Here is a 22,196-nt window from a genome sequence, read left to right on the forward strand (position 1 = left end):
CACAAAGCTTGGGTTACTGTCAAGCTCTGGGAAAGAACTGATCACAACTATGATTGTTCACATGCTTTCATATCCTGAGATCATGACATAAATGAGACAGTACAATGACTTTACTTGTTTTTGAGCAAACAGGTCAGACAAATCAAATCAAAGTGATTTAGGAGATTTCAGCTTTTAGTTTATCTCAGGTTTTTCACTCTCTGTGATAGGTATGCAACGTTAGGTGGGGGAGCTGATGCTCATAAGCACCAGACTGTGTGACATGGGTGCTCCATCTGCTCTCTGATTACCAAACAGAGTGTTCCTTCAGTTTCTGAGGGCTGCCAAAACTCTCAGCATACTGTTGAGCTCCATGTTGAAAGCCCATCTGGGTGTTAATCCAATAATGCAACAAGATAACATTTGTCACTCACATTTTCCCACAAGCCAACAATCTAAGGATCTATGAGATCCTAATGAGCATTGTCTAATGCAGTGGTTCCCAAGCTGATCTTCAGGGTCCACAAAGGTCCACAGATTTTCTATAACCCAAAACATTCATATATTTGAAAAAAGGAGGGCCTTCTGAGGTCCCCCTGAGGCCCAATTTCATAAACAGTGGTCTAATGTCAATGAAGCTACAGCTGGTACCACCTGATTTTGAATTTAGACTTCTGGAAGACGAGACGATGGCATTCTGTTCACATGATAAAGCCATATCTTAAACAAATCTGAGTCATTCACTGCTGTATGGATGTATGCAACTAATTGCTGTCCATTTCTCTCATATTCAGGAAGAGCAATGCGTCACTGATTTCCACCCCTGGTGAAGCGCTGGGTCTTTTCTGCTGCTGCCGGACATTTATGGCGGCCACACGCCACGCATATCTTTAGATGAGACTTTAAACATCCTCCCATATGCAGAGGGGCCTGATCAAGCAGCAGGATATCCCAAACCATCTTGATGTGAGCTGCCTCGCTGTTCCTGTTCCTGTTTTGTCTCGCTGGTGGTGAACATATGCATGTCTTCTGGGTGAAAACCTTTAAAGTGATGCTTTGGATAAACATCAAACCTGTATGGTTGGTTTCCTGGATTAAGCCTAGTGCTTTGAACAGATTCTCTATTGTAAGGAATACACAGTTGTGAAGCAAGGGTATATCCTGCTTTTGTTAGAGTAACAACATCTCTACAGTCCAGATTATGGAGTATTGCTGTGAGGATTTGATTGCCTTCAGCCACAAGAGATCAGGATGTTGGATGATCACCACCCCACCTTATTCTCAACTCCCCAACTCATCCCAAAAGTACTGGATGGAGCACCAGAGAACACAGTTCCACTGCCCCCACCACTGGCTTTAGGCATGGTGCCAACAGTTTCATGTTCATCTGCTCCAGAGAGTCCTATTCTATTGACAATACTTCCCTATAGGAACCAGACAAGCTGTGCAGAGATGCATTCATTAGAAGGGCTGTCCACAAACATTTGGACATATATAGTGGATGAGTAGATTATATGACACCATGTTTAAACAACATAAGCAAGGCTGTATGAGATTGATTGATATAATTTATATGGAAATATGTGGATATTAAGGCATGCAGATTGCACCATGCTTATTACCTTGCTGTATATAAGCTCCCATTGCTCAGTACACTGTAAAAAATGACGGTGCTACAAATGGTTTTTTGAGTGATGCCATAAAAGAACCACGATTTCTTCCATAAAGAACCATGTTTGTCATAGAGATGTGTGAGTCTGAAGAACCTTCAAAAGACCCCAAAAGCTTGCTCTTGATGTGAAGGTTCTTCATCAAGTTAAAGGTCACATCTCTATTACACAAAAGGTTCTTTATGAAACCAAAAATGGTTCTTCTATGGCATTGCTCAAAGAACCTTTTGTGGCACCTTTATGTTTTAGAGTGTAGCTATATTAGCATTGTAGCTCCAGTGCAAGACAAAGAGTCTAATCTTCAGACACCAAAAATGACTTGGCTGAACCACTGCTTTAAAGCTTAGGGTTCATTCAGTTCTTGTGCATAGGAATGAAGGTAACTCATGGTTGGCAGCTTCCCAGAGATGATGATATTTCATTTTGTGCAGACTTTGCATCGTGTTGCGTCATGTTGCAGCGCACTGGGTAACCGTACAGATAGACATGCTAAGCTTTAGCTGTAAACAATCACATCAATGTTTTCTCGGCTTTCTCAGGAAATGATGTGACTTTGCACTGCGCTCAGCAGGAAATTAGCGTCTTCCGCAGCACATTTGTGAAGACACATGTTGCACATTCGCCACATGTCGCATTTCAGAGGCTTCTGAAGATGGATCATCTTTTTTGAGAGAAGGGAACCCTCCAAGATGCCTAGTATGCATCATACAGCCATCACTGCAGTCTGGTCTCCCAGTCCTACCCTTTCTGTCTGCAATACCTTTATTGACGTAAAGAGAGCTGTTGCCACTTACTCAGCGTGAGGATTTTGGTGGAGAGGAATGGCTTAAGGCAAATGTGGGCATCCTTAGAGCTCTCTGGTGGCACCCAACAAAAACAACTACACTCTGTCACGCACATGTTTTATCTCGAAATTCACCGATATGTACACATGCCTGGACAGAGAGAGATTGCGGCATGTGTTGCGGAAAAACGCTCAACATGGAAGATGATGAGTTAAAGACGCATTCTTGTTTGTCAAGGAAGAAAAGAGGCGAGCATAAGAGGTTCCAGTACATGGATTAAAGTGTCATCACCAGTGAGCAACAACAAGACGATTGGCCGGCAGACATTGTGTGAGGTATTTTAACACTGACAGTGAAACTGAAGGCTTATTGTTCCCCAAATGTTCGAATGGCACGCTATGTGTTTTTATACAATTTGAAAATATGACAGCTGCCCTTTATTTTGTGTGAATACTTCATGGTGAATGGGGCAATAGAAATGGTCCAAAATTACTTAAAATGACTAGCCCAGAGTCCAGGCCTCAACATCATGTGTTTCAGATTACCTGGATGGTGAAAAGCAGAAGAGCTTATCTCCTGGGATTTTCAAGCACAGTAGTTTTGAGTTACTCATAATCGCACGATAAAGAAATATTATCCAGTGAGCGGCCGTTCTGCAGATGACATGTTGTCATGATGATGTTGATGAGAGAAACTAACAGAGAATGGCCAGATTGAGATTATAGAAAGGCTACAGTAACTCAGATAACCACAGTTGAGGTGGGCAGAAAGGCATATTAGTCAGCCAAGAACAGAAAGCTGAGGCTGCAGTGTGCACAAGCTCATCAAAACTAGAAATCGTAGCCTGGTCTGATTAATCTTAAAAATAAGATTTTGGCATCAACAGCATGAATCAATGGACATAACTAGTCTTGTATCAACAGGTGAGTCCAGGTTGGTGGAGGTGGTATAATGGTGTGGGAATACATTTTTATCTTTGACTTTTGACACTTTGGTTTTTGGTAATACATATCATCGGATGAATGCCACAGCCTATTTGAGTACTGTTGCTGACCATGTTCAGTGTTCTTCAGTGGCCTTCCTCATCATCATATCTGAATCTAGTTGAACAGCTTCATAATGTGGCAGAAAGAACAACTGAAGCTAATTTGAGAGCAGTGAGGTATTAGTATAGTGTTCATAATAAAGTAATTGGTGAGTGTGTTTTGTGCATTCCTTTTTCCTGACATTGGAAAATTAATAACTTGTACTTAAGGTCTGTTTTGACTGAAAATTAAACAAATGAAGGGGGATCTCTTTCTCTCTGTGCAGTGCTATAAGTAATGTAAGGTAAAATAATGATCATTCCTCAGATGGCATTTAGATTCTCAGAATTAAAGCCCCTTCTACAAAAATGTAAAGTATGAAAACCACCATCAGAATTAATCAACAATCTGAAAAATGCAGCACATCTTCTGTCACAGAAATGTTTCCAAGGTTTTTGTAGGCCACAGATATCCTCTGTTCCCATGTTATTGCTATAGCCTTTCAACTTTCCATGTAGAAAAAAAATTAGTGCTTCCACAAATGAAAGAAAACATTCCAGCATGGCTAGATCTTACACAAACACAAACTGTAAGAAACCAGTACATACACAAATCCTATTTTGCACCCTAGCCAAGCATGCAATCAATTCAGTTATAGATGATCTAGAAAACACTGTTAACAAGGTAAACATAGCATCAATAATGAAAACTCCAAACTCCTTCACACATACAGTGATATGTATTATATTGAGTTATTTCCTATGGGTAGATGGCTTAACCCATGCATGATTTATCAAATTGTATTCCCCCTTTTACCTAAATGTAACCCATTAGCCAAGACATGGTTGGTTTCTAAAGCTAGTAAGAACTAGCTAATAAAATGTATCTTATTCGCCAACTTTTCTTAAGATGAAATTGCTTCTTAAAGCTCACTTAATCAGTTTTCACAAAGATTCTAACATATGTTTTAACATATGTTGGGATTTGTTCAATTTACAAGGACAATGGGCTTCTGCATTGATCACATCATGGTAAACCGCTTGTATATGACTTAACAGTTCTCCATTTTCTCAGGATTCCCTCTATCATGCTGGGAGGATAAAGGCTTGCATGTGCTTTCTCTGCATCACCTGAAGAAAACACATCTTTCAAACTGCTGCTGCAGAACATCATTGGACAGCTAAATGTGTTTGGAGGAGAACACTAAGCGCTGATCATGTTACCTCAGCTAACAGAAGCCCACACTGACATCTGCTGATTTATTTATCACATGCTTGCACAACGCTAATCTGTGGCTAGCAGCTTATATTACTTTTCCTATACATTAGCCTTGTAAGTAATTAGCTCCAGAAAACTACAGAACTAAAGAAGCAAACTTTGGACCCCAAACATGTCTTACCTGATCAACTGAATTTGGAGTAAGGAGGGAATTGTGAAAACTGGATATTTGGCTGAACCATTGTCATTGAACCAAGTCATTTGTTGCTTTTTCCTGGACCCTGGACCTCCACAGACTGCCTCTGTAAAATCCCACTAATGTACGGTCATTGTTCATAGGAGAAAGAACAAGCTTTGTGTAGCAGTAGGATAAGATTAGTTGGTAGACTAATCAGCCAAGCTAGAAGAACAGAAGAACATAGTTTCTGTCTGGGAGCATGTGTCTGAGGCCTTAGCCTCTACCCTACTGCTGTGATTAAATCCTATTAATTGTCCTACCAAGAATTGCCGCTTGTTCTGGCTGTGCCTCTGAAAAACCTTCAGTTGTATGAATAAAACCCTGCTTTCTGTTGAGCAGTTTCAACCAGCCCTTGATGAAATTAATCATTTTCTTTCTAATCCTATTTTTATGTTAACGCTTAAAGTTTAGCTACCCCTGAATGAAAATGTTCAATTAGTTCAGCTGACCTATGTGGTGGTTAGCTTGAAAAATAGCCTAACGGTGTGACTCATGACATAATTTTAGATCTGGCAACTTCATAGCCAGTGAAAGATCACTAAAGAGTGTTACCTGCCTAATGAACGTTGAGGGCCTCAAGGTAAGGTTGGACTGGTTACCCTTTGACTTCAGTTTTCTATAACAGAATGGTCTGGAATGGAGTAATTCTACTGAAAAAGTCCTTGAAAACATTTACACGCTTAGAGACATGTATTTCTGCTCTAGCTGTTTTGGCAACAGGGCCCTCCTGGGAGGCAATGTGTCGGGCCGTCCCAGGGGGTGTAGATTAGTCATTGTTTTGAAGGATGAAGGCACTACTCTGTACCAGGCACAGTGTTTCAGCGTGATCCAGGTGGGAGGGGATGTGAACCAGTGCTCTTTTATTAACCCCTTCCCCATTTCTTCTCAAAGATCACTACTTTATTACACATCTGGGCCAAAAAGCTTGAAGAGAGATAAAGATATGTGCTGCCCTTTTACATCAACAAACTCTAGGAGTCCTTAGGAACTCTAAGGATTTTCTACTTCAAAAAAAAAAAGCCTGATGTTCCACTGAAAGTCTACAAATCACCTTCCACAAACAAATAAATACCAGTGTCCAAAAGGGTTCTATGCAGTGATGCTGTAGGAGAACCACTTCTTGGCCATTAACTAATCTTTCAAAGAATAGATCTAGTTAGTTAAAATATCCAGATAATTACTTTAAAATGACCAAATATGGTTCAATGGCATTGACCTTTGTCTAGCTTTAGTGAGAAGAATGAGATCTATGTTTAGTCATTAGTGATGGTATTCCCAAAATCTGATCCTAGATCAACTTGCCTGGTTTTTATATATTCTTTATATATCAGTCATAGAAGCAGTATATTACTTTAAGGCCTATAATAGGCTTTTGGTGGCCATTAGTAGTAAGTCCATTCAGTGGCTGGAATGAGACATAATAAAGCATGACTCCGTTAATCTCTCGAAATATTAGCCTCAATGCAACGTCTAGCAACAACAATGCATGTCATTGACCAAATGGCCCTAAATATACATGCACTAACCTGATTATTGTCTTGCTAATTGCATATTATTCTTTCCAATTATTGTCCTTGGAAAAGCATCAAAGAGGAAGATCATTTTTCATCTATTGGCCCCCTCACATGCTTAGAGGGATGAGGGATGAGGATCTGCGGAACCAACACATATACACACACACGCGCGCACACACACACTGGTCCTTTGAGACAGCCCTGCACTTCGCTCATCTTTCAGCATGGCCTTATTTCAGAACCCATAAAGCTCGTTGAAAGCTGAGATAAAATACCCTCCGTTGTGTTCATCTGTAAAACCTTTAAAATGAACAGAGTTACTCTGAATGCTTATGAGTGTGCTTTACATTGTTTTCTGCAGTTGAGAGCAAGTTGATCAAGTCTACTAAATGGGGGGTTTCATGCCACACATCAGCCAATCGGCAACTCCTTATACTTCCTCATTCTGAGGCCTATTATTCAGTATCTCAATAGAAAACAATGCAAAAAGCCTATGGCCTGCTGACAAGGCCGGTAGTGTTCTTAATAACTTCTATTACCAAAGAATAGCCACACCAGTTTGTATAGAAATCCCATTAGTTACTGAATAATATGCCTTAGTTTGTAATAAGCCTTTCTGAGTTAATGTCCATACCTGAGATTTAAAAGTCTATACATTGGTCTGTACTGGTCTGTACATTCTCTGAGCTTACCTGAGAACAAACTTGAAGGCTTTTATTTAAACCACAAAAAGTGTGGTTTTGCCCTGTTAATTTATCCTATTGAATTTAGTATTGTATTCACATGGGACTAATCATGTATACCAAAAAATGTATACATGTATAAATGTACAAAATAATGTAATGTAATAAATGTAATGCAATCAAATGATTCTTATTCGGGCTGGCAGGTGGTCAGCCAAACTGTGACTAAAGAAAATGTTATCACTTTGGAGTTTTCTGGTGTTTTATCATTCTCATCATCCTGGATAGCTGTGATGAATGTAAGTATGGATCCATTATAGAGTTAAAAGGTTAACCTTTTTAAGTGTGACAGTTTAGGTCATCTTATTTTTACTGTCTTCTATAGAAAGAGACATGATTGACCTGAAACTGCTGAAAAGCAATAAAGTATACCATGTATACTTTGTAGCCACGTTTAAACATGAGTGATTCTATTTTTTACATTCATTTACTGAAGACCTTAGCGCTGAGTGCAGCTGTGCTGTATTTTTTTCCCCTTTCAGCATCTTGATAAGCAGGGCTGGTTTTGCTTTGAGACGCATGTCTCTTAACCTTCATTTAGCATCTAGGTGTGCTGGAAAATGTCAGACAAGCCATGGCTTGAAGGCCAAGGTCAAGGAGGGGAGAGGCAGTTAAAAAAGACTGCACTCTTTTGAAAGCACACGTGGAGGTGGTAAGACTGAAACTGTCAACTGCTGAACATTTTGAAATAGGCTGTTTTTTCTGCCTTTTTTAAAAGTTGTAAAAATTATAGGATTGTGACTTTGGTTGAGGTGCAAAATGCTCATATACAAAAAATCACTGTATTTATTCATAGTGCTGCTGTCCTCTTCTTGTGTCCTCTCAGCGCAATGTACTGTTAGCAGGCTAAAGCGACTGTAGCCTTGCCCCCATTCGCTTCTCTGGGTTCTGATGTGTGTTTAGCTCCAGTTTGGTTTAGATGAGATAGTCTGATTTGTTTTGAAGGAAGCTGCCCAAGGAGAGGAAACATGGTCAAAGCTAGTGTCGGCTAGTGTTAGATTTTAGGTTAGTGTGGTTTCCATGTTTGCTTCCATGTGTGCTCACCGGCTTTTTGAGCTGGAAAGCTCTCCAGGAAAGCTCTCCAGGAAAAGCTGTGGCCATGAGGCCTGGTTTGTGTGGCAACCCGTATTTCCATAACTACTGGATGTGATGAGCTGCTCTCCGGTATCAACAACACCATATGGTGCTGAATTCACCAGTTTACCAGTTTTGACTTGAGCTTTTCCCAGTGGGCTGGGTTTATGTACATTTTGGGAGCATAAATATCAAGTCAAGACTGTTGCATAACAATTTGGGGGTTTTGGCCCACAGTTTGTCAGTTCCATGCACCGCACTTTAATTCTTCAGCTAAAACTAGACGAATCCAGTTTGGCATTCTAGGAACCTAAATGCAAATATAAGGGAATTTTTAGATCCAAAAATAAATTGAGCTTGATTGCAGTCAATCAGTGTATAAAATAAAGGAGCTATACAACAGCCAAAAGTCTTTCAGTCATTAAAACCAGGCTTGTGTTTAAACAGTTTTTCCATGTTTTGACATGGTGCTCCATGTGTGTCACATCAGCACACATTTTTTCCCCATGTTTGCTTTAGTGCTGATTTGACTTTTTTTTGGTCTATTGTTATGTTTGGCCTGGCTGAAGAGGATATTGTCTGCCCAGAGAGAGACAGATAGATAGATACTTAGAGAGAGAGAGTGAGAGAGAAAGAGAGGGAGGGAGAAAGAGAGAGAGAGACTTTTTCCATTAACAAACCCTGTGTGTCCTCTGTTGCTTATTGACTTGAGAGTTTTCTGGATGCAGAAAGAGTTTTATTGTATAAACTATTTTGGAGTGTGTTTCTGGACATATAACGAACAAAATTACACTGTTGTTAATGTTACTTCAGTTAAATACATTTACTTATAATAACACATTATAATAAGTTGTTTCAATGAAAAACAGTGACTTAACTACATTGCTTGTTCAGTAAAAAACAACATTTCTAATTGACTCCTGGCACCATCTATTTGCGCCTATCCCCCTTTGTTAGATGTGAAGAATCTGATAGACTTAATTTGTAACTGGCTGTGTCTCAAACTGAAGGTACCTGCCTTGATGTGTAGCTAAGTCAGTGCCTTAGAAGGCAGTGTAGTAATACACATTTTAAAAACTACCAGAAACCTACCCAGCACAGTGAAATGGCCCAACGAGTTCAATCCAGGATTTGGGTTGAAAAAAAAACATCCAGCAGTTTTTAGAGTGTATGAATAACACATAAAATCAGTCCAATTATTATTACGCATATTAATATCTAGAGACAGCTGCATGGAGCCATTAATATTTCTTTAATTCAGCCCTAACAAAAAGCTAAAAACAGTATTTTTTTTTAATGCAGTCTCATTTGATGAGACTTAATCAAATCTACTAGCTGTTCACGCTTCAATGGTAGGTGTCATATCAGATGATATGTGCTTGTAGGTGTGGGTAAAATGAAAACGTTTAATTAAACATTTGTTTTTTGTGACACACAGTATGCTCTTATGCTTAAAGAGCACTGACCAACTGCATGTTTCATTACAGAGAGTGTAATTAGTCATTTAAATTGGTAAAAAATATAAAATTGTAAAAAGTATATATATATAAAATGACTGTACTAAGTATAGGAGAGTATTTGGATAGTTAAAAAGTTTTTTGTCGGCATGCAATAAATATTGTGTATTGTGAATGGCTATATTTATCGTAATATAGCATTTCATGTTACCTAAGTGCTAGTATCAGCTGTTAATATGCTTGTGTCTGTTTAGTTTTCTTTTATCCCTATGGACTCTGATACTCTCTTATTCATTTTACTACATTTGAACCATTCTCCTGGCCTGTTCTGACTTCCACCGTGTGCAGTAGATGTGCTTGTGTCAACAGGAATTATTTGGGGATTATTCAAAGAAATTAATAGGGTGACCTATTATTATTTAAGGAAAATAATAAAATCCCTCCATGCGTATTCAGAGAGAGAAAGAGCCAGTTTTCCATGTTTGGACAGAGACAGGAAACAGCTTTGTGGAGAGATTTTATTGTTCCCAATCAATGAAAGGAAAAGTGTGACGTGAGGGCGTGTGATTGAATCTCTGTGTGGAAGAAATGGGTGGTGTTGTGCTCCTGAAGGCCCGCAAAGCAGCTGGAGTCGAGCCCATAACTGGACCCTCTACATGAAGCACAGTGCCGTTAAAACCAGACTCCAACCACACCTTTTTACACTGATGGAAATCAATGAGAACATGAAGCATAGTCTGACTGAACAAGAGCTACAACTGATCTGAATGTGAACACGAACTGTATAAATAGTAGGTATGTGACTTGGTGTGGGAGAAGAATGCTCAAATGTGATTTTACACACCTAAACTACATGTCCAAATGTTTGTGGACACCTCTTCTAAGGAATGCACTTGGCTACTTCATGTTGCACCCATTGCTGACACAGACACATACAACTTGTCTAATCCCTGCAGAGAAGTACAGCCAAAAGAATAGGACTTTCTGTAGCAGATAAACATGAACCTATTGGCACAATGCCTAAAGCCAGACATGAATTTGCACTATTGCATTAGGGGCATTTTTTTTTACAACACACAGCAAAGTGTAAATCCATCTAAATGTTACCTGAGAACACATAACTGCTTGAACTGAACTAGTTACTACCCACCTCTACTGTACCATAATATTCCATCATCTGAAAATGCATGAAGAACTAGACCATCCTGCACTGCCGTAACTGTGTTCCTGACTTCTCTCAGGACTCTTGCTTTATTGAAAGCTTAACGTCAGAATAAGCTGGGCTAGGTCATCTTCCTGAAGGAAATGTGATAAAACTCGCTGGGTAAATACTGCTGAGGCTGTGTGTCTGAATATGTTTCTGCGAGTTGCTTTCTCTGATTCAGCACAATATCTCTCATGACAAAAGCTTGGCAATGGCTTCTGGAGCACAGTGAGGGTTTGTTTTGATATAAATATTTGACTTTATGAATGTTATAGAAAATGAAAACCTGCAGTCTCAGATTATGACAAAGCCATTTCAGGGAAACCTACTGTTCTTTCACTTTTATCTGCTTGCCAAGGGCTGCAAGTAGACAATAGAGAGTGTGCTTTAAAGAGAAATGTCTCCACACGAGACTTGAAGATTATTTAAGACTAACTAGACTATTCCATAGCCATGCAGAGGTGGGTCGTAACTAGATATATTTACCCAGGTATTGTAGTTTTTGTATCTTATACTTCTAGGTACGTTTTTACTTTGTTAAAGGTGCCATTGAATACAAACAAATAAAAATATTTATCTTGGCATATTTTAATAATGAGAGTTCAATGCATGAAAATTAACCCTAAACACATTTTTTTCTTCATTGAAAATAAAAACTGACATTACCAAACAGAGCTGTAAAACAGACCAATTCCAAAATCCCTGAACTGTTTTAGAACAGTTTTGACTCATTTTATTTAGTGTTCTGTCGATTTGCACTACCTTGTCAAAGCACGCTACAGTAGTATATAGTATAGTAGCATATATATATATATATATATATATATATTCAGAAACACTGGCCTAAATCACCATATCAAGGGTAAATATGAGGTAAATGAGTTGAAAAATACATTGTGGGTCAGTGCAATGCAATTTTTTGCATCCTTGAAGCGTCACATTAGCCACATTTTGGGACCATTCTGGACCCACTTATACTCCTTACCCTTTTCTTTTACAGGCTTCTTACATCCTGAGGTTTAGTATTCACTAATTACAAGGAAAACACTGTGAAAAACAGTCTGAGCTATAAGTTACAGAGTGAGAAATGGAAGTCGAACCTGGGCATTTAAGGGGTTAAAGTTAAGCATCAGGGTTAAATAAGATCCTCAGGGTGTTGTAAATTTTAACTCTTCCCCATTCACCCTGTCTGTCTCACAGACGCTCCTCTACTCCTCCTCTCCACTCAAATACAAACACGCTTACAATGGTACATTCTGAATCGCTTTTGGTGGGAAAGGCTAGACCTTTCAACTCTATATACCCACGAAATGTGTGTATTTGCCATGATTTTACAGCATGTGTTTACGGGGGTTAGATCCAGTGCACAAAAATCAGAGAATGCAACATCAAGCCAAGGTACTCTATAGGAATGACATTTTTGTAGAGGCTCCAGGTTACATTCTTGCTGGTGGCTGAAGAGTCTCAGTGTTGCTCAGTTTCTGGGCCTATCCCTGACTTGGACTTACACATTCTTACACATGTATTTAACATGTTTTCTATTAAGGTTTTTTTTTGCTATTGACTGACAGCATAGACGCATTGCTTCCCTCTCATTATATCTAGCAGTTATTAATTGACCTATACATGCATTTCCCACAAGTGCCAACCTTTTGCAGTAAATGTTGCTAGGTTGGGCCAGCGTTACAGATTGTTGGCAAAAATCCCATCCATCCTAAAGGATTTAGAGCGTGTCATTCATTTCAGATTATATTCATTTTGAACAGTACTGTGTAAAAATATTAGGCATCTGAAAAAATAATATGTCTATATTTAACAGTGTGTGTTTATTAATTTAGGAAGCATTGCCATTAGCATAAATACAGATAAGTAAATAAACAATACACTGTGAATTCATGCGTTAAAGCATGTGAGCTTAAACTTGTCCAAAACTCTCCTTGAGAAAGCTCAGTATTTACTGTTCCCATCTTATTTACTTATCTAATGAAACCTTTATCAAGGTAAGTAAGTTATTAATTCTTTGCAACAGTAGCAATAATTGAACATATTTGAAGGCAGTGTCAAGGATGGACTGGCCATCAGCAGACCCACAAGCATTTCTGTTGGGCTGCGATGTGTGTGGGCCACAAGAGCCACTGAGAAAGAGAGCAGTCACAGATGAACAGAGAATGCAAGACACAGCTGAAATAGTAGGGAGGAGGGCATGGTTGGGTTGGAGAGGGCTAAATGTAGTTCTCAGTCGTGACCTGGGCGGAGCACGGATAGGTCAATCTTCTGCGGTTATGCTTCTTATTTAACTAAATTAACATCTGTCTGGATAATTAAGCTGCAATTGGTTCCTTTGATTGGTTCAGCTGTGAATGAAAGGAAGTGTTTCCTGCTTTCCACTGTACTTTCCTGGAAGTGCATCCTGTGTAGTCTGCACTCTTCTCTTCTGGACATTAGATGGAGGAGTGAAGGTGGTATAATGTGATGTGCTGCCCGAGTACCACCTTCTAAGCTGCACATATATAAATGTTATAACAAAATATTTTATTTAGGATAGATAGCACATCTTTTAGTAAAGAGTATAACATACTATAGAAATTAATATTGTTCTTTTGTTGTTCTTCTTCTTACTATAAACACCATATCCTATGTTGCTCTTGTATTTAAAGACACATATGACATTTGTGTAGGTTTACATACCAGAAACCATCAGACATAATTTCTAAATTACATTTTCTACTCCCTCTTTATCCAATATAATGTTTTGTTACTGTGCCTTTAAGGCTGATAATAGTACATGATTGGCTGCCTCCTATTGTCCCTTAGTCTTAAGACATGACAAGACAATCATATTCACCATTTGTGTTGGACACAGATAGAATTTAGCCTCTGCCTTTAACCCATTCGTGCAGTAACAACATACACACACACACACACACACTAGTGATCAAACACACACAGTGACAGTGAGCACACATGCCCGGAGTGGTGGGTAGCCATTGCTGCAGCTCCCGGGGAGCAGAGAGGGTAAAGGGCCTTGCGCAAGCGCCCAACAGTGGCAGCTTGCCGAGCCCAAAACCCTGTCATCAATAGCCCGGTGCTCTAACCGCTGAGCCACCACTGGTTCTCAAACTGAAGTGTAAACTGAAACACTCCTTATAACTTCAGTGCAAATGAATGAGACTAATCTGCTTTAGGTGAGATGTATTTAGCTGGATGTATTTATAACAGCAGTATAACAACAACTTAAAACGTGCTGGGCTTGCAGCATAGTTTCTATATATGGACTGCATGGATGTATATACAGTGGGTTGAACATGATATGGACCCTTTAAAGTTACTGAGGGATTAGAATGAACTGAACTATTAAAGGGCCTGTGGCAGGACTAAGACACCAGCGGTGTCAGTGCATTAATTGACTCCAGAGCTGTAAATATTTTGCATGGCCAACGTTCCTGGAGAGAACTCAACCCACCTCTATTACTCAAGCCCTACACCAGACCTGGATCAGAGGTGTCTTGGCCCCATTAACTGTATTAATTAGCGATGCTCTGTACTAATGCAGCAAGCTCAGTCTTGGATTTTTTCAAACGAGGATACTAAAAACAGCAGAAGAAACTTGATCCTCCGTTCTCAGTGCCATGTCTCCCCACAGGGCTTAGGTTCGGAACTATATAGGGGAGCGGGGCAGTAAAATCACACAGTAAAATCACAGCAGTGTTAAATGAACTGCCGCAGAACAGAGTACATATGAGCCCAGTAGAACCGGCCAGGCCCACCATACTTGACTAAACTGTTTTATTCCTTTCTGACTCTCAAACAGTTCCAGTGCAACTTAAGTGATTTGATCTTCCTTTAAAACCGACATACCGAATGCATTGTGGAATGATAGGTTTGGCATTACGGTTTGTGGTTTCTCCTCATAAGCCTTCAAAGTGAAAAAACTGTGCCCACAAAAGTGCCATAAAAGCGAAGCATAAAATTGCAGCGGTTTAAAGAATAATCTGACACAATGTGCAAAGCTGACAACTTAATAATAGTCATGACCAAATATTTCATTTAAAAGGGTTTTAATTAGGGTGGGCAATGAGGCAAAACTATAACATCATGAGACTTGGAAGCATTTTTAGATACCTGATATGTATATCCATTTATACATACTGAAAATAACACGTTTTGAGAACAATTCATCAGCAACACAACAGCAACACCACTTTAAAAATAGACTGTGAAAAGCCAACTCCATTGACTTGGCTTGTCCATAAGGTGGTTACTAGTCTCAGCATTTATCATGGCCTAGAACTGCCTTTGTTGTCAGGAAGATCAGACTGCAACTGAGGGTGTTTGAATAGCAAGTAAAATGACCAATTACAGCCTATCGTTTTGCTGTGGTGTGTAGGGGTAGAGATTGTAAAGAATTCCATCAATATATCTTACTTGGAAAGACTGATTTTTCAACAAAGACTCTAGCATAGGCAGCTGTTTGCTACTGACTAGAAGTTAGCTGCAAAAACAAAACCCCTTGAAAATGCTAAGGAAAACACTGCACATCGACAAACAGTTAGCCAATCACAATGCAGCAGACATAATCCTGAAATTGTGGCCAGTTTTGTGTGCAGTTTTGTCACTTATTTACCTTTAGCACTTCCTAAGAGTGGTGCTTCACATTAGTGACACTGTGTGTTCATTTAATGCAATGTTTGCAGGAGTACAGTACTTAAGCAAGAGGGGAAAACTCAATGATGGTAAAAACTGATTGATAAAATGAGGCATAACATATTGCACTGGCATCTGGTCAGCAGTTTGTTACTATAGAGTAGCGACTATACTATACACAAGTTGTTTTCAGTCTTTGCACAATTGGCCTTAATTTCTTGTTTGATGATAAATTTTGTTTTTAGAAGCATAGACAATAGCCTTTAATGACCATTATATACAAGAGACACGCTTATTGTGGTATAATTTATCATACTGTCATATTTTATTCTTTTACATGTTGAATAACTAAAGCAAATGTGGCATGTCTGGTGCACTGTGTCTGTTAACTTTGAAATAAGAGAAAATAAGAGAAATAGAGCTGTGCATGACTCTAAGGTCAATCTGCCAAATCCCAGGAGTTGGCTAGTGGGATATAAAGACCCCCAGCATTGAACTGTGGAGCAGCGGAACTGATGGAGCTCAATCCAGTACCTTTGGGATGAGCTGGAGAGGTGTTTGTGATCCAAAACTAATTATCCAAAATTTGTATGTGCTTTTGTTGCTGAATGTAATCAACTCCTGACAGCTATCTAGAACTCCCTATAGAAATCCTTGATTTTAGAACAAATGTTGATTTTATTTTGACCAAGGTTCCCATTCCTAGCATGTTCGCATGCATATCTGAGGTTGCCTGTGTGTGTGCAAGTGTGTAGTGGATGTGAAGCCTTCTCAGCTCAAACCCTTGAGCTTTGGAATGCCACTTCTGAAGGTATGCACCTAGTAGGCTCCTTGGGGGGCGGTGGTGGTGTTGGGGGGAGGGGGGGTTCCCAGGACAAAAGTTGCCCCCTCCTCTTGCATGTGACACATTCTGGGCTACAGTCCCAGCTCCAGCAGCCTTGTGGACGGATGCTGGGGCTGCATGCAAAGCCTTAATCAGCCCAGCGGGAGCTGCTCCTCAGGCTGTGCTGCAGAGTTGGAAGTCTTGAAGGAATCAGGACAGAGTGGAGCTCCATCGTGAAGAAATCATCAAGAGCCCATGATGCAAATGAAGCGTGTGACACGCAGGGGTTAAAAGCATTTGTGCGCCCGCCAGACGCTCCGGCAGTGTGAAATCAATGTCAAATCAAATGGAATGAGTGGCGTGATCTGCTGGAGCTCTATGCAAAAGTTCAACAACAGTTGCGGGACAGATTTAGAAAGCTGACATGAGCCTCATATTGCTGGCAGAAGGAAAACAAAGGAGCTGGTCCCTTTGTAAGAGACAGAGGGAAGAGAAAGAAGCTTTGTGTTTAAATTGTCCTGCAAAACTGTGTTTAAAAAGATGAAGAATTTCAAAGCAGTTTAAATAAATGTCCATTATTTTATTATTATATTTTACATTAAAGGACATTATTTTATTTATTTATAATCTCACAAACTATGAATAAAGTATGTTTGTCAAGTTATGCTTATTTTTAGTATTTAGTTTCACAAATAACTGAATAAGTAGATTATACAATATATTATAATATATAGATATTATAATTAAATACATGAGAAATATGATAAACAACAGTGTTAATAAGAGAAAACACTTTTCCTGTGTTTCCTTTATTTTGGAAGTCGGATGTTGGAGCTGGGATCTCACCAGAGGAGGCCGTTTACATCACTTTGCACAATATTTCCAAAAAACAGTTCACTAAAGACTTCGAAGTTCACCACAATTGGTTTGACTAGCCTATACCGATGTTTATGGTGGATCTGACCAAAATATGTCTCACTCTTTATGTCCCAGGTCAGCATCCTTAGCGATACCAGTTGATAACAACACACTATAAAGTACGGAAACATGTCCACAGACAGAAGTTTGACAGTACCGTGTGTATGACTGATTTAATGAGACACAAATAAAAAAAGAGGCAAATAAACTGTATAACATTACTGTCTCTACTACTGTTGATGTGTGATTTGGCCATTTTGAATTTTTAACTCAACAACATTCTAGTTCAAATGGAACGAAGCATTAAACTGCTGTCACATATTTTTTGGTTGCTCCATTTTTCACTTTCTGACATAATTGCAAACTGGCAGTTGTCATTTATGTGTCAAAATTTCAAACATTTCAAAAGTGTGAATAGACCAAAAGAAATGCTCCAAACTGATCTGGAATACAATCTTTTTACTTTGACTTTGGCCATTTAAAGTTGATTTTTTTGCCATTTTGCCACGTTTTTGCCTAACAGTGACTATTTGTAGCCAATAAAAAAATATATGTTTCTTCAGATGTTTTAGAACAAAACTGTCTCAGCTTCTGCTTGACTAATAACCTGATAATTACTCAAATTAAACAAAATAAGCATCAGTTCATTGGTTGCTAGTGCAGTATCATTTGTCATCAAAAAAAGGAAAGAACAAAAAACTCAAATTTGTGCAAATAAATGCCCATTATTACTGTATGAACTGCATGAACAAAGAAGGAGATTTGTCCAGATGTTGCAGAACAAGGCAGTTCATTTTCTGCTTCATTAATAACCTAATCATGAACAACAATTTAGAAATGGTTTGTGCTGCAATACTATTATCAATCATGAAGAAAGTCCAAATACAGGCCCACTATTTCATTTCAGGATCTAGTTTAACAAACTCTAAATTTGTCCAGATGTTGTTAATATGCTTCAGTAATACAGCAATGATTGGACTAATTAAATGTAAACTAGGCAAAAATACACCGGTCAGTGGCCCCTGTCCACGCCATCATCATTCTGAGTTATATTTGTAACAGTAAACAAACTTAGCACGGCTGAGGAATTCAAACGACTGGTTGCCGGCCATGCTCCTTGTATGTTAGCCGCGCTATAATTATAGACTTCCACTTGCAGAGACTGTGTCATCCCTTGCTTTTGTGTTTGCTCTTTCAAACACTTGACTTGACCAGAGCCAACCTGATCGATGTGAGTGCTCCTGTTCCTGCAAGGTGACACTCTTTGAACATTGCGTGCACAAAGAAAGCAGACGGAGGTGAACATAAGCTGCTTTGCTACCTGCAGCTCTAAGGGACGCTCTTTTCCATATTAAGAGTGAACAACACTAAAGGTCACCATGGCAGCCAAGCGTAGGTCTTTGTTAGAGTCCCAGTCATGTGTTACTGTGGAATAGAGGCGGGTAACAGTCTGAAACCTTCCACTAGTGAAGGTGATGTTACTTCAATGAGGTTAAATAGAAGAAAAGGTGGCTACAAAAAAAAACTAATTAATTCAAAATGTCTGAAACGTTTAATTAAAAAAGTAATTCAGAGTGTTTTGATGTGAAATGGTTCACTACAGAGCAATTTAAGTGGTGGCAAAAACCAGGGGTAAAGGTGTCAGGGTTCATGCAAGTATAGCTATTTTATTTACTGTCCAAAACCAATAGTAAATCTACAGGAGTTTTGTAAGTGCAGTTGAAAATGGAAGAGTGATAAATCTGCTAAGAACTCACTTTCTGCTGGGGCTGATTTGCTATATACCCTGAGTGGACTAAAAATATGTTTTAAGCCAAATTTTTTTTTAAAACTATCATAAAGCAATGTCTTAGGCATCAGTCAACCCTTTCATGAAGTAACATGAAAGTAATGTTGCTTTTAGAGGCATTGAATGTTTAAGATGCCTGGTTCCTCTCAGCACCACTGTGAATAATTCTGACCAGAATGCAGCATTTCACATCCAAACATGCTGAAAGACTGTTTTTCATATGAATCATTTAAGTATGCAGACATTTTTCTTAAAATTAGGTCAAAAATTAAACTCATAAAACTGCAGTGGGACTGCTTAGTACATCCAGGATCTATTAGCACAGCCACTGAAGTTTGTTGGGAGCTGATCTTTGCTTTTTAGGATGCTCTTGGTCCAAAATTTCTAAATCCAAAAGCATGGACAGAAGCAGTAACTGCCCACTTTTCAGATCTTTTTTTTTCCACAAAAGATCTGAACTCAGCTGAAGTTAAAAGCGGACTGCACAGAACTGAAGAGCTGAGCAGAGCTGAGATGACAGAAGAGAGAGCACAAATAGTTTGAGGAGCGTTCCACGTGAGCAGGAAATGCAGGAGCTGCAGAGGAAGCCCTACTGGCTAAGAATAGTGCCCAGTGATAGATTGGATCCACGTTGACAGGAAATTGTTTTTGCTGGCCGCCCTGTACCTAAAGCTCCAATGCAGCCCTTTTTTTACTTTGCCAGCTCTGGAAAACAAACCAGAGATGACTTTCTGTACGTATCTGGGAATATTGGTATGGTGAAGAGAAACGTTCTCCTCTGATTTCTTTGCAGTGGAACAGAAACTGGAGACGGAGGAGTCTACGTCTGCCATCTTTTTATATTGTCGCTGTCATGCAGAAACTGTGTATCTTTTTGACATAATGTGAATCTGGCAGTTGTTCTTTATATTGTGTGATTTACAATGAACTGGCCAATAGAAATGCTTCTAAAATAAAATAAACATATTTTAAAATCCATTGAAAGTGAAACACGTTCTTTCCTCCTCCTGGAACATTTGTCATTTCTGGAGATAAAAGGTTTCTGTATGGCAATAATGATATTTAAAATGACTAGTAAACAAGTTGTAACAATGTAACTGTATTAAAGACAAAGTAGTCATATTTTATACTATGGTGATAACATGTACTCTATTGTAATGCCATTAGATTTATGGTAAAACAATGTCTTGGGTAGCAGCCTTGACATCTACACCTATTTAAGATATTAACCTTTGATGATGTAGCTTTTCGAGGCATTAAACTCTACAGACACCTGATTCCACTCACCTCTGTAAATGACAGTGACGCCAAACCTCTCTGAATATATTTGTTTCCAGTTATAATCTAATTTCACAGAGATTCCACCTTTAAACTGAAACAATATAGCTTTAAAATAATACCTTGGTTCATGTTTACAATGTGCTGGTCCCTTAAGACCAAACATATAATTTATGTGATATGTAAATCCCTCTTTTATCCAATAATAATATGAGTTCGTTCGTTTCAGATGCTCAAATCCCACTTGTTTATGGAGCAATAGAGGCCATTACATAACCTTGAAGACAGATACCAGACAAAAGACAGACTTATTCGGGAGAACATGTAATTTGCAGGTTCACAGAGCTGTCACTCTTCCCAGGCAAACGGCTGGCCCAGAAAAACGGGCACACAATGACCCGCACAGGGACACACATCCACTAATGGCTCAGATGTTATTAGGGTAAATGAAATGTGGTGTTAGTTTGATATGTAAGCATTAGCTGCACTTTTAAACACCATTTTTCTGATTCAAAATGACATAATTTAATGCACAATATTACGCAGCCACATTCACGCCCCTTTTTTTTTTTTAGATACTGATAAATCCATAATGAAAGTGCCATAAAACCACCTCACTCCCAGCAAATATTCACCATAAATGCACAAATTAAATATCATATTCTGATCATACGTTTAATCACCCAACTGAATCATAAAGAAAAATCACTGATGTAAAAAAAATATTTTTTATTAGACATTTTGGTCTTAAACTTCTTTTAGAGTTTTAGAACTTGTGGAAATGCCTTGAAAGGTTTTACTACCCATCAACAACCTAAATATGTGGGGTATATTTACTAAAATCACAGGAAACAAAGTCAAAGAAGTTAGTGAATTTAGCCAGCCCTGCTAACTGCTCAGTAACGGTGAGTAAACGCTCTGCGTGCGAACGTGATAGTTCTCACGGTGATCCGACTCTGAACGAATCCTTTAACCGATTCTTTTCACTAAATCAGTCCAACCGATTCCCAAGTGAACTTGGATCCAACCACAGCATGCACACGAGGTATACGTTCATGTACCTAGTAAAAAAGCTTGGAATAATAATACATTATAAATAATCCAAACGCATTTAATCACAAATAAACACCAAATATGTTAAAAATAATAATAATAAATATATATATATATATATATATATATATATATATATATATATATATATATATATATATACATAAGCCAATGTTGCTTTGCCTCATATAAAAAATATTGCATCATTTAACCTACAACAAACACAACATAAAATGATCACAGTCACATATTGTCTCTTGAAATTCTCTGTCGACTTTTGTCAATCTTTAGTGTATTGTTGTGTTGTGTATGTGCATGTCAAAGTTATTTATCTCATAAAGATATTATTGGAGTACATATGAATTTGATTTGATTTTGTCTGTAGACAGCAGCTGGTTACTTTTCCACTTTACTTTTAATTTGATTAAACTTTATTTGAGTTATATGTCTATATGCTCTTATATGTTGCACTACTGTGACCCATGCAGTTTTAATCACTGTGTAATAATAGTGAAGTCTGCCCAGGCAATCCCAAGCAAATCAGAGCTGGACATTATCCAACAAAAGTCAGCATCATATATCAATATAAACACGCTCAACATCAGTTTGTTGCTGTTGCTGTTTTGTCTTTAATAATACTGCGTGAATCTAAAGGGGCAGATGTAAATAACTAGCTTGTTAAACTTGATGAACATCACTAGAACCGGGTTGATTCGACGACGATTTCGAATGAATCGGTTCATGACACGGAATCGAATTCACATCACTTGTGAGAAGTTTGATT

General features: G+C 38.6%; 1 long non-coding RNA gene across 1 annotated transcript; it reads left to right on the top strand.

Annotated features, from left to right (window-relative positions):
* The first annotated feature begins 2,597 nt into the window (after nucleotides 1-2,597).
* LOC140537238 (uncharacterized) lies at nucleotides 2,598-5,263 on the top strand. The gene is made up of 2 exons (XR_011977646.1): nucleotides 2,598-2,769; nucleotides 4,534-5,263. It is a non-coding gene; the product is annotated as an uncharacterized lncRNA (long non-coding RNA).
* Nucleotides 5,264-22,196: the final 16,933 nt, after the last annotated feature.

The sequence above is a fragment of the Salminus brasiliensis genome, chromosome 16 (assembly GCF_030463535.1).
Source record: "Salminus brasiliensis chromosome 16, fSalBra1.hap2, whole genome shotgun sequence".
NCBI classification, from domain to species: domain Eukaryota; kingdom Metazoa; phylum Chordata; class Actinopteri; order Characiformes; family Bryconidae; genus Salminus; species Salminus brasiliensis.